Source organism: Staurois parvus, unplaced genomic scaffold (genome assembly GCF_062004578.1).
Source record: "Staurois parvus isolate SC_StPar_1 unplaced genomic scaffold, SC_StPar_1.0 ptg000267l, whole genome shotgun sequence".
Taxonomy (NCBI): domain Eukaryota; kingdom Metazoa; phylum Chordata; class Amphibia; order Anura; family Ranidae; genus Staurois; species Staurois parvus.
Genome location: NW_028318063.1, coordinates 2,399,428 through 2,411,479, shown reverse-complemented (window position 1 = coordinate 2,411,479; position 12,052 = coordinate 2,399,428).

Below are 12,052 nucleotides of genomic sequence, written 5' to 3'. Positions count from 1 at the left end.
GGATGAATTACTATATGGGGGATGAATTACTATGGGGGATGAATTACTATATGGGGGATGAATTACTATATGGGGGATGAATTACTATGGGGGGTGAATTACTATATGGGGGATGAATTAATATGGGGAATGAATTACTATAGGGGGGATGAATTACTATATGGGGGATTAATTACTATGGGGGATGAATTACTATATGGGGGATGAATTACTATGGAGGATGAATTACTATATGGGGGATGAATTACTATATGGGGGATGAATTACTATGGGGGATGAATTAATTTATGAGGGATGAATTACTATGGGGGATGAATTACTATGGGGGATGAATTACTATATGGGGGATGAATTACTATGGGGGATGAATTAATTTATGAGGGATGAATTACTATGGGGGATGAATTACTATGGGGGATGAATTACTATATGGGGGATGAATTACTATGGGGGATGAATTACTATATGGGGGATGAATTACTCTATGGGGGATGAATTACTATATGGGGGATTAATTACTATGGGGGATGAATTACTATATGGGGGATTAATTACTATATGGGGGATGAATTACTATGGGGGATGAATTACTATATGGGGGATGAATTACTATATGGGGGATGAATTACTATATGGGGGATAAATTACTATGGGGGATGAATTACTATATGGGGGATGAATTACTATGGGGGGTGAATTACTATATGGGGGATGAATTACTATGGGGGATGAATTACTATATGGGGGATGAATTACTATATGAGGGATTAATTACTATGGGGGATGAATTACTATGGGGGATGAATTACTATATGGGGGATGAATTACTATATGGGGGATGAATTACTATGGGGGATGAATTACTATATGGGGGATGAATTACTATATGGGGGATGAATTACTATGGGGGGTGAATTACTATATGGGGGATGAATTAATATGGGGAATGAATTACTATAGGGGGGATGAATTACTATATGGGGGATTAATTACTATGGGGGATGAATTACTATATGGGGGATGAATTACTATGGAGGATGAATTACTATATGGGGGATGAATTACTATATGGGGGATGAATTACTATGGGGGATGAATTAATTTATGAGGGATGAATTACTATGGGGGATGAATTACTATGGGGGATGAATTACTATATGGGGGATGAATTACTATGGGGGATTAATTACTATGCTTACTATGGGGGAATATTACTATACTTACTATGGATGACACATACACATCATTCATCTACTCTTGGTCTGGCCCCCGGGTCCAATATATGAACCCATTGCGGCCCTCAAGTCAAAAAGTTTGCCCACCCCTGATTTAACCACTTCTCTACCATGCATCTATAAATATACCTTGGTAGACAAGTGGTTAAAGTGGAACTGCAGTGCATCTGAGTACCACAAACCAAAAATGCTATAAAATTAATTTTTAATATTCAAAACAAACTCTTTCATTCATTCATGTCTTCATGCTTCATTTTGCTGAGAAATCATTTTGAAAAACACCTTCTGGCATTCCTGGCAGTGACCATCTTGAGTAAGGGCAGATGATTCATGTAGCAGTTACTTCCTGGAATCCATCTGTCCTTATCTTAGGCATTGGCTGAGCTGAAAGCCCTCCCTCCCCTCCTGAAGACTCCTGGGGTGTATGACATCCTTTGCCTAGGCATGAAAACCAGGAAGTAAATGAAGGAATGCAAAAAAAAAAAAGGTTAAAGCAAGCAAATATGATATGCTTTCCTATCTATTTACTAATGCTAGCTGCATTAGGATTAGAAATAGTACATGTTGACTGAGAGAGTGAAGTTCCGCTTTAAGTACCAAATATTCACAATTTTCAGTATATGTAATGCTGACCACAGACGTGTTGCAGTCAGGTAACTAAATTATCCTAATGAAATCTGGTGGTATTCTATAGACCACGCCCACTTTTAAATCACACACACAGACTGGCCTCCATTTTTGTAGCCCCATCACAAAATCAAATCCTCTAAGAATTGGTCACAAAGTTTTGTAAGAAGAGGCAGGTATTCAAGTTTTAAAGTTGAACTTGGAGTACAAAATATCTAATTTAAATATTTTTCTCAATAGCCACAAAGGATATAAATCTACTTTATGTACATCAAATGCCTTCACAAACCCTGCCCCTAGATGTATTGGTAGATTTACCCTGTACTTTCCTACAGGTGCATGTGAAAAAAATAATCCATATCAGTTAGCTATTCTCAAAGGATTGAAAATGATGGTGAACACTGTAGTGACAATGCAAATGGTACTTTAGCCAAAATGACTGAAATGTTAGCACAGGGTTTACAGGCAGCATATTACAGGAAGTTAAAAGTGTTTTTTGGTAATGTTCCTGTGCCACAAGGGGAAAAAGGTTGTGGAAATATTCTGCCTGTATAAAGACATTCATGAGCAAGTAAATGCTGCAAACTACATACAGTACATACTGTCTGATCACTCTAAGCCTATGATCACAAACAGATGGTTGCTGACTACCATATGTCTCAACAGAATTAAGCAAAATATGTTTCCATTGTTATTTATTGACTACAGCTATTTTTGTCACATTTGGTGTATCACACTGCTAGAAATCCTTCTGCAGTGGATTCTAAAAGGACCAGTCAGTTAGCAAGAGGCTTGCTACCTCATCACCCTCTTACACAGTTCCTCAAAATAATGTTCTACTAAGGTGAAGAATGTTCCAAAAGAGGATCACCATTCTACAGAGAACATTCTGAGTCTTACCAACCCAAATCTTTGGTTGCTCCACCAGTTGCTTCACAGAGGGGGAGGAATTCTTGAAGGTGTTTCAGGTGTGGTCACACTGGCCATTTTACAAGACAGTGTCATGAAGACTCTGGGGAACAGTGCAAAGTTTGGCATTCCCCAAACAGAAGCCAAGATACAGAGGTGAGCATTTCAAGCCAAAAAGACAGTTTATAAAAGTCTATATTTAAAGTCACTGTCAATGGACATATAATCCCAGCTCTATTTAACAGTTTCCCAAATTATTCTTATATATCATTCATTTTACTAAAAGTATTTGAGCAGCATACCTTCAGTCTAATGGGAAAATAGAATTGTGGGGACTTTCTGAACACTGAGTCATATCTTATTGATGGAAGCGTGCAAGAATTGTGACTGTTCTGGATTTAGAAAACAAGGGTATTCTTCCTATAGAGATTATGGTCCTTGTCTGTCCTGATATAGGTGATTCTCACACAGCTCCAGTGATACTGGGCACTAATTGTATAGCAGTACATAGTGCTTTCCAGAAGTTTCTTGAAGGAGATGGGACTGTTTCTTCTGATCAAGTTGTTGTCCCATCTGAATTTCAAGAGCTCTTTAATGTCATCTCTGTTAGCTATGGCATGGAGTGCTGTATCACTTCCATGAGTGCCCACTGGAAATTCCACCAGGGGAAAGAGAGTGCTGTCCTTATGGATACTCTTGTAGACGTTATGAAGAAGGGATGGTGATTTCTGAGAGGAAGGACTGGAGAGCCAGAGTGGAATTATCTACAGTGGTGATTGTGAAAAATTGTTCTCCCCATCATAATTGGTCCTCCCCAAGTTGTAGTTAACTGCTACCAGGTGCTGGGTTTTAATCGCTATGCTGAAGTGTGAAGTTCAAGTCAGACATGCAGCTTCTGCTCTCTTAATTCAATTTGTGTGACCCAAAGTTTCCAGGGTTCTGGAACAAGAAACTGACACGAATGATATGGATGAAGACTGTGCTAAGAGTGCTCAACATACTTTTAATCGAACTGATACTACTCCCATCTGAGAGAGACCCTGGGGGATAGCACCAAATGGAAGCACAAGACAGACACTACATCAGATGAGAGACCAGGGGATCCCTGTGGTAGTAAGAGTCCCTATGCCTCCCCCATTGTATACCGAATTGGTAGTGAGAAAAAAATGCAGATCCATCTGCTTATATGTGAATTACAGAACTCTTCATCAGAAGACAATACCTGATCAGTACACACTGCCCATAACTGAAGAAGCTTTGGAGACCTGGTGCACAACCTGCAGCCTAAGGGCTGCATGTGACCCTTTGGCACTTTTTTTTGCGACCCTCAGGTCCCTGCAGACACTAATCTGTGTTTCCCTATGGCCCTGATAAAAGTACTGATTTCCAGAAGCCTCATGTACTATTTCTCTAGTCTGTCATTTTGTTGAAGCATGTACCCAGCCATCACTCTCTAACAACTCCAACAGCAGGTTTGCAGTCTCTGACAGTCTCCTGAAATATGTCTGCAGTCTCTGACCATCTCCTGTAGCATGTCTGCAATCTCTGACCAACACTTGTATCGTGTCTGTAATCTCTGACCAAACCCTGCATTATGTCCATAGTCTCTGAAAATCTCTTGTATCATGTCCTTAGTCTTTAACTACAGTATATCCTGTTTCGTGTCTGCTGTCTCCGATCATGAATATTAACCAGATTTTATGTGCAGCCTTTTGATGATGTTAGGGGCCGCACTTGAGGACACCCATATCAAGAATGTTGACCACCGCTGCTCTGAAGGAGTTAAATAGATAATGCAGGTTCACGGTGCTAGGGCTTCTATCAATTTATTCCCACAAGTCCTAAGAGGTGCACCTGCAACTCTCAAAAGGTTAATGGAAGGTGTCTTAGGTGATCTAGTACCCAGGGAAGTTCTTATATACCTCAATGAAATTATTGTATTTGTGGCTACACTAGAAGAGCTTAAAAAGTTACTCATGCCAGTATTACATCACCTAAAAAGAAGAGTGACTCAAATTATCAGCAGACAAGTGCAAGTGCTGCAGCTCTTCAGTCATCTGTGTGGGTCATATATCTCTGCAAGTGGAGTGTTGCACCAAGAGTATCCAGCTGGACTACGACCAATAGCTTTTATCAGTCAAAGCCTCACTCCTTATGAGTTCAACTAGCTAGTCCACAAGTTAGAGTTCCTGGCGCTTAAATGGCTCATTGTTGATAAGTTACATGATTATCTGTATGGAGCTATGATTGAAGTAAGAATCGATAATAATCTTTTAACTTATGCCCTAATCAAGCTACACTGGATGCAACAGGACATTGCTGGTTGGCTACCTTATCCAACAATCAATTTACAATAAAGTACAAACTTGTTTCAAAAACCATTAGAAGTAATGCTCTATCTAGTTTTCCAGGATTGGCTCCTGTTACCAAAAATTGTGAATGGGAAGATCTCGCTGGTCCCAGCAGTGTGGCTCTGTGTGCTATGGCTGCAATTGTCGAAGATCAAGTGTTTTTTTCTGAAATTCAGTTGGTAGACTCCATAGGGGGTAGACCAGAAGCTGTGCCTACCCTGCAGCATTGGGGTTGCTTGAGAACTGTTCCATATCTCCACAGCGGATGATCAGCAGTCAAACGGCTGACCCCTTAGTTGATTCTCTGTAAAGGACTATGAGTGCCAAAAACCAAGAAATGTTGAAGAAGGCCATAACTACTAGGTGTGGTCAATTCCTAAGAGACTATGAAAAGTTTAAGATAGGCAAAAGACTGCTCTATCGTGTGTTGTATCATGACCACGCTGGGAGGCAACAACTGGTTCTCCCATATTGCTTCTGAAAGGTTGTTTTCAGTTGTCTATATGATTAGCATGCAGGGGTGTATTTACCACAAGGTAAACAAGGCACGTGCCTAGGGCAGCATTTTTCAGGGGGGCAGCACCTCCCCCCAAAAGCAGGGATGAAAGAAGGAATACACACACCATGAGAACCAGGTGGAATCTGAGAGAGGCAGAGGGCTGCTTGATGGTGTATGTAGAGCCTGACTCTCATTCCCGGGGATGTCCGGAGCTGTGAAGATGAGTGTCTTCCTCTCTATCGCCCTGGGGGTGAGTAGTGGAGGGCTCTTCCAGGTGGGGGGCAGGAGTGTTTTTGGCCAATGTCAGGCTCTCTCCACGAGAGGGGGAAGGGGATAGGGTGGGTCGGTGTCTATAGGGGCAGGTGATTTATGTGTTGCCTAGGGAAGCACAAAACCTAAATACACCACTGTTAGCATGGCCATCTGGGACCTGAGAAAACTTAGGGCCTAGTTAAAGATTGTTTCTACTGGCCCAAGATGAGAGATACTGTGATTAGTCAATCTAGATGTTGCCTCTAATGTTTTCAGAGGAAAACCCCATCAATTTGAGCTGCTCCAATGGGGCACTTACAGTCTTCGGGCCTTGTAGACTTAGTCTGTACAGCTTTTCTCTGCACTGACAATGATTCAAGAGGAATTCAAAATGTACAAGAATTGAAGGGCAGTTACAGTTGCAAGATTTATTTGGGAGAAGTATTTAATCCATAATGGCCAACCCCGCAGGTTACACTTATATCAGGGTAGAGATTTTGAGAGCAAGCTAATAGAAACAATTGAGTACTGACGTGATACTTTTTTTATTTGCACTAACATACAATTTTGAGGACAAGCTTTCGGGGTATGTCCCCTTCTTCAAGGTCCAGGCAGTACTATTTCACAAAGTTTTAGCAGAATGTTAAAAGAGATGTTGAAAGGAGGAGAAAAAAAAACCCAGAAAGAAACACACATAAACAAATGTACACAGCAATGGTTATAAGACTAGGATTAGACTAGAGATAAGACACAGCAAAAGCAAAGACTGGGGGGGGGGACAACACTTACAGAGGGGGTCGTAAAACTGTTGGATAATGAGTGAGGAATCCCATATCCAAATTAAGGCCGTTATCTCTTGTATCAAATAGAATTATATAAATAAAAAACAATGTAGAGCTACTCACATAATAAACAAGTGCATATAAATATATATACCAAGTGTATCAATTAGTGAAAAATGCCAAATTAACTGCTGACCAAGTGATTTCATGCAAAAAGCCAAACAGTTATATGTGAACACAAAATGTGATGGTGATAATAATTGAAAACAATTGATGCTGATGAATAATAAGGGATCCTCCTGCGCTCATGGGAATAATTGACAAAATACAGCTGCTGTCACTTAGCTGATACCAATAAGTGCAAAATAAAATTAAAAATTAGTGAAGCGCTTGTATCACATGAATACAATCATGTATCTCCATATAGTGTAATTATAAATCAAAGTGACCACTATATATAATAAATGTGTGTTGACTCCCTCTAGTGAAAAGAAAAAATAGTGTCAACCAAAATAGCTAAATAACACACATTAGGAAACTAAATATATAGTGCATAAATCAAATATAATGAACAGAATATATATATACGTGAAAACAGAATATTGGCCACATACAATGGTGTCTAAATTATACATAAATGATATATGCCATAGGTGAACAAGACAATATCAAAGGTGAAAAAAATATTCCATGCATGTGACTGTGCTTTAAGCTGGAACACACACGTGATCTCCACTTCTAAGTGCAAGTACTCTCCTTCAAATGGCAGCAATGCCTGCTCACCTCCCTTCCTCGACCCACACAGGGCCTCAAAGCAGTTACCACCTCAGTGGTGTATTCCTCTGGCAGACTCCTTATTCCTCCTCCTCTCTTATGCAACTCATAAAAAGACAAGAAAGCCTTCCATAGTGTAGTAAATTTAATAGGCAAAGTTAAAAATTACAAAGTTTTCCACTCACATGCTCCTTTCCATAAAAAAGCGTTTTTCCCAGCCTGTGGGTAGATATGCATGCACCTGGGGGAATCCAATATGGCCACTGTGTCCGGACATACGTCACCAGGAAGTAGACAAACCGACGCGTAGCGTCACGTGCGTCGTGACTTCATCAGGGAACCCTGATGAAGTCACGACGCACGTGACGCTACGCGTCGGTTTGTCTACTTCCTGGTGACGTATGTCCGGACACAGTGGCCATATTGGATTCCCCCAGGTGCATGCATATCTACCCACAGGCTGGGAAAAACGCTTTTTTATGGAAAGGAGCATGTGAGTGGAAAACTTTGTAATTTTTAACTTTGCGTATTAAATTTACTACACTATGGAAGGCTTTCTTGTCTTTTTATGAGTTGCATAAGAGAGGAGGAGGAATAAGGAGTCTGCCAGAGGAATACACCACTGAGGTGGTAACTGCTTTGAGGCCCTGTGTGGGTCGAGGAAGGGAGGTGAGCAGGCATTGCTGCCATTTGAAGGAGAGTACTTGCACTTAGAAGTGGAGATCACGTGTGTGTTCCAGCTTAAAGCACAGTCACATGCATGGAATATTTTTTTCACCTTTGATATTGTCTTGTTCACCTATGGCATATATCATTTATGTATAATTTAGACACCATTGTATGTGGCCAATATTCTGTTTTCACGTATATATATATTCTGTTCATTATATTTGATTTATGCACTATATATTTAGTTTCCTAATGTGTGTTATTTAGCTATTTTGGTTGACACTATTTTTTCTTTTCACTAGAGGGAGTCAACACACATTTATTATATATAGTGGTCACTTTGATTTATAATTACACTATATGGAGATACATGATTGTATTCATGTGATACAAGCGCTTCACTAATTTTTAATTTTAATTGATGCTGATGAAATACAATCTTCAAAAATAATTATAATGACCTAAATCATATGGAAAACATATATATCTCTTTGTACAAATCCATTCAGTGTAAATAATATATCAAATCACGCGTGCATATAGTTAACATACTATAGTGAAACCACAATACAAAAACAACTTAATCAGTGCTCCTAAAGTCCAATATATGCCGATGGTAACACTTAGATGACACACACTCGTGCTGACATTTGTGTGTAAGTGGATATGACAATCCGACCACCGTCTGGATAAGCCTCTCACCTTATAGCTTCGACCTTTGCGGGTCAAAGCGCTTTACTGGATCCTTCTCACAGATCCTCCAAGCCTTCTATCACTCCAAATGGTCGCTCCTTGTTGCACTCAAATCCCTCAAGGGGTCAGAACTCCACTAATGGCTCCTCTCCAGGTAAGATCAAGCGTAGCACCAATCTCTGCTGTATGGGCTGCAGTACCAGTTCTTACCAGCACATTGTATTGTGGTTTCACTATAGTATGTTCACTATATGCACGCGTGATTTGATATATTATTTACACTGAATGGATTTGTAGAGAGATATAAATGTTTTCCATATGATTTAGGTCATTATAATTATTTTTGAAGATTGTATTTAATCAGCATCAATTGTTTTCAATTATTATCACCATCACATTTTGTGTTCACATATAATTGTTTGGATTTTTGCATGAAATCACTTGGTCAACAGTTGATTTGGCATTTTTCACCAATTGATACACTTGGTATATATATTTATATGCACTTGTTTATTATGTGAGTAGCGCTACATTGTTTTTTATTTATATGTTTATGGTAATCACTGGTATATGATTTAATGTTAGCAGCTTTTCTTCTCTATATATAGAGTTGAACACTAGTGAGCGCAGGAGGTTCACACCATTATTATCAAATAGAATTATCATTCTTAGTTCAAAAGTTTTCCTTTCCTGAATAGTTTTGAAATTTCCTTTAAGAACTAAAATATTGAGGTCTTCCATAGTGTGGTCTGGTTGTGTGAAATGGTGTCCCACAGGTGTGCAAAGGTAATCTCCTTTATGTTCCTTGATAGTATGTCTGTGCAAATTCATCCTTGTTTGCAACTTCTGTCCTGTTTCACCAACATAAGATCCTTTGCTACATTTTCTGCACTGGATAAGGTACACAACATTACTAGAAGTGCAGCTGTATGATATTGAAGATCCCTTTTGAGTGTCTGACACTTTTTGATGGATTGATTTGGTTGCACAGTTTGCAGTGATTTTTATTGCCGGGTTTGCTTCCATTATTTGTGACATCTTGATCAGAAGGAAGTTTCCTACTGATTAGTTTATTTCTGAGGTTGGGGGGTTGTCTGAAAGCCAGTATTGGGGGTTGCTGGAATATTTCTTTCAGAGTTCTATCCTCTGTTATGATGGGTTGTAAATCTTTGATTTTTTAAGCTAATGAAAGAGTTACTTCAGCTGCTGAACATTCATAAAAGTCAAACCACCCCTTAGCACCCTGAAGATGATGCTCTTCCTGAAAGATTCAACAGGACCTTGCTTAATGGCAGTACCTACAGTACATGCTGATGACAAGCGTACCTGGAGCTGCAGGGTTGAAGTCATGGTCCATGCTTAAAACAGCATCAGGCATGAGAGTAACGGATTCTCCGCCTATTTTCTGATGTTTGGGAGGGAACCTAGAATTCCTATTGACATCCTGTTAGGAGTTTCCACCAATGGTATTAATCATCAAAGTCATTACCAATATAAGATTTGCCTTAAATGTACCTCAAGTCTGCTGTTTAGCTGAAGAAAACATAGCTAAAATAAAAGAAGGGAACAAAAGAATATTTGATCTCTTTGTGAGATACACAGATTTGAAACCAGGTGACAAAGTCTTGCTACAGAACTTGGGAGCATCTGGAAAGCATAAGCTTGTCAACAGACGGTGAAAAGACTTTTAAACTGATGAACAAATTGCCCAGAGTCTCAGTATACAGGATAAAGGGACCAGAAGTTAGGATCAAAGTCTGGCATAGATAACATTTGCTGCCTATTCCATAAATTGGTGATGAAGATGACTCAGATGACACTCTAGAGTGTAACTCACCTGGCAGACCTCTCACTTGATATTTCTGATACCCATGAGAGTGATAGGACTGTTGTTCCTGAGTTCTCTAGCCCAACAGCACTCTCCTCTCCAAGAGAGTCACTGAACCCTGAACCTCCAGAGTTTGCACCTCAATTAGTGAGCACACTTAGTCAGGAAACCAATCCTTCTACACAGTCAGTGTCATCCCTTCCCATTGCTAATAGTCTTAGTTCAGTGCCTGAAAAGACAGGATTGCCTCAGAGGGAAATGTAGAGAGGGCAGAGTCAGATATCCTCCACCCATTTTGACCTATGATAATTTGGGGGACCCTAGGTTTTTCACTTAGCCACACTTGTATCCTACTTGGGTAGGAGCAGTCTCCAATTTAGTCAACATATTGCTTATTTTTGTCTTCACTTGGTAGGCATTTCTACTAACTTGTTGTTTTTCCTTAGCAAACCATGGTAATGGGGATAGGACAATGCTGGCTTTAAAATGATGTTTGCTATGCTTGTCTTGTTGCCTTTGATGGGAGGTAAAGATTCACCAGGGGGAGTTTGTAACTGTTTGCTGCCCTCACCCAGAACAGAAGCAGAAACTGGCAAATAGACATGAGCAGTTTGTTTTATTCTGAATTGAAATCTGAACAAAATTTTTGTTATTCAAAAAGTTGGATGTATCCGACTCTCCAAGTACAACAGTAATGAATTTCAACAAATCCGAAATAAACATTAACGGGATAACAAAATTTATTTGTTTTATTTGGATATTGGAAGCATCTGAATGAAACGAATGCTTCAAATTCATTCAATAATAATTGGTTGTTAAGAAGTGGTGCCTACCTGTCGCAGCGTTCTTGACAACCATTATTCCCTGCTGACAGCAGAATATAAATAAATCAGTGCTGACATTAAAAAAAATAAGAAAAAAAATGTGGTTTTTGGCCTTTGGGTCCGGTATGCATTTTAAGAGGAACCCCATGCCAAATTAAGCATCTTTTTCCCATGTTGATGAGGACAGAGCTCTCTTCCCCACAACCCTGGGTGGTGGTTGTGGGAGTCTGTGGGCGAGGGGCTTATTGAAACCTGGAATCCCCCTTTAACAGGGGGGCTCCCAGATCCCCCCATGTGAATGAATATGGGGTACATTGTACCCCTACTCATTCACCAAAAAACTGTAAAAAATTTTTAAAACACAGACAGTTTTTGACAAGTCCTTTATTTAAAAAAAGAGAATAAAAAAAAAAAACAATGTCCCCCAAAGTAAATCCAGCATTATTCATGATGAACACCACTGTTGCCAACCCCCCCAAAAAAAGCTCCACATTCATCACTTGCATCCCAGTGCCTGACATGTCCGGTTGCTACCGATGGCAAATAAACAAAGGGGCGGGGTTACTAGTGAAAGCGAGTGACCCCCACCCCTTTGTTTATTTAGTGTAG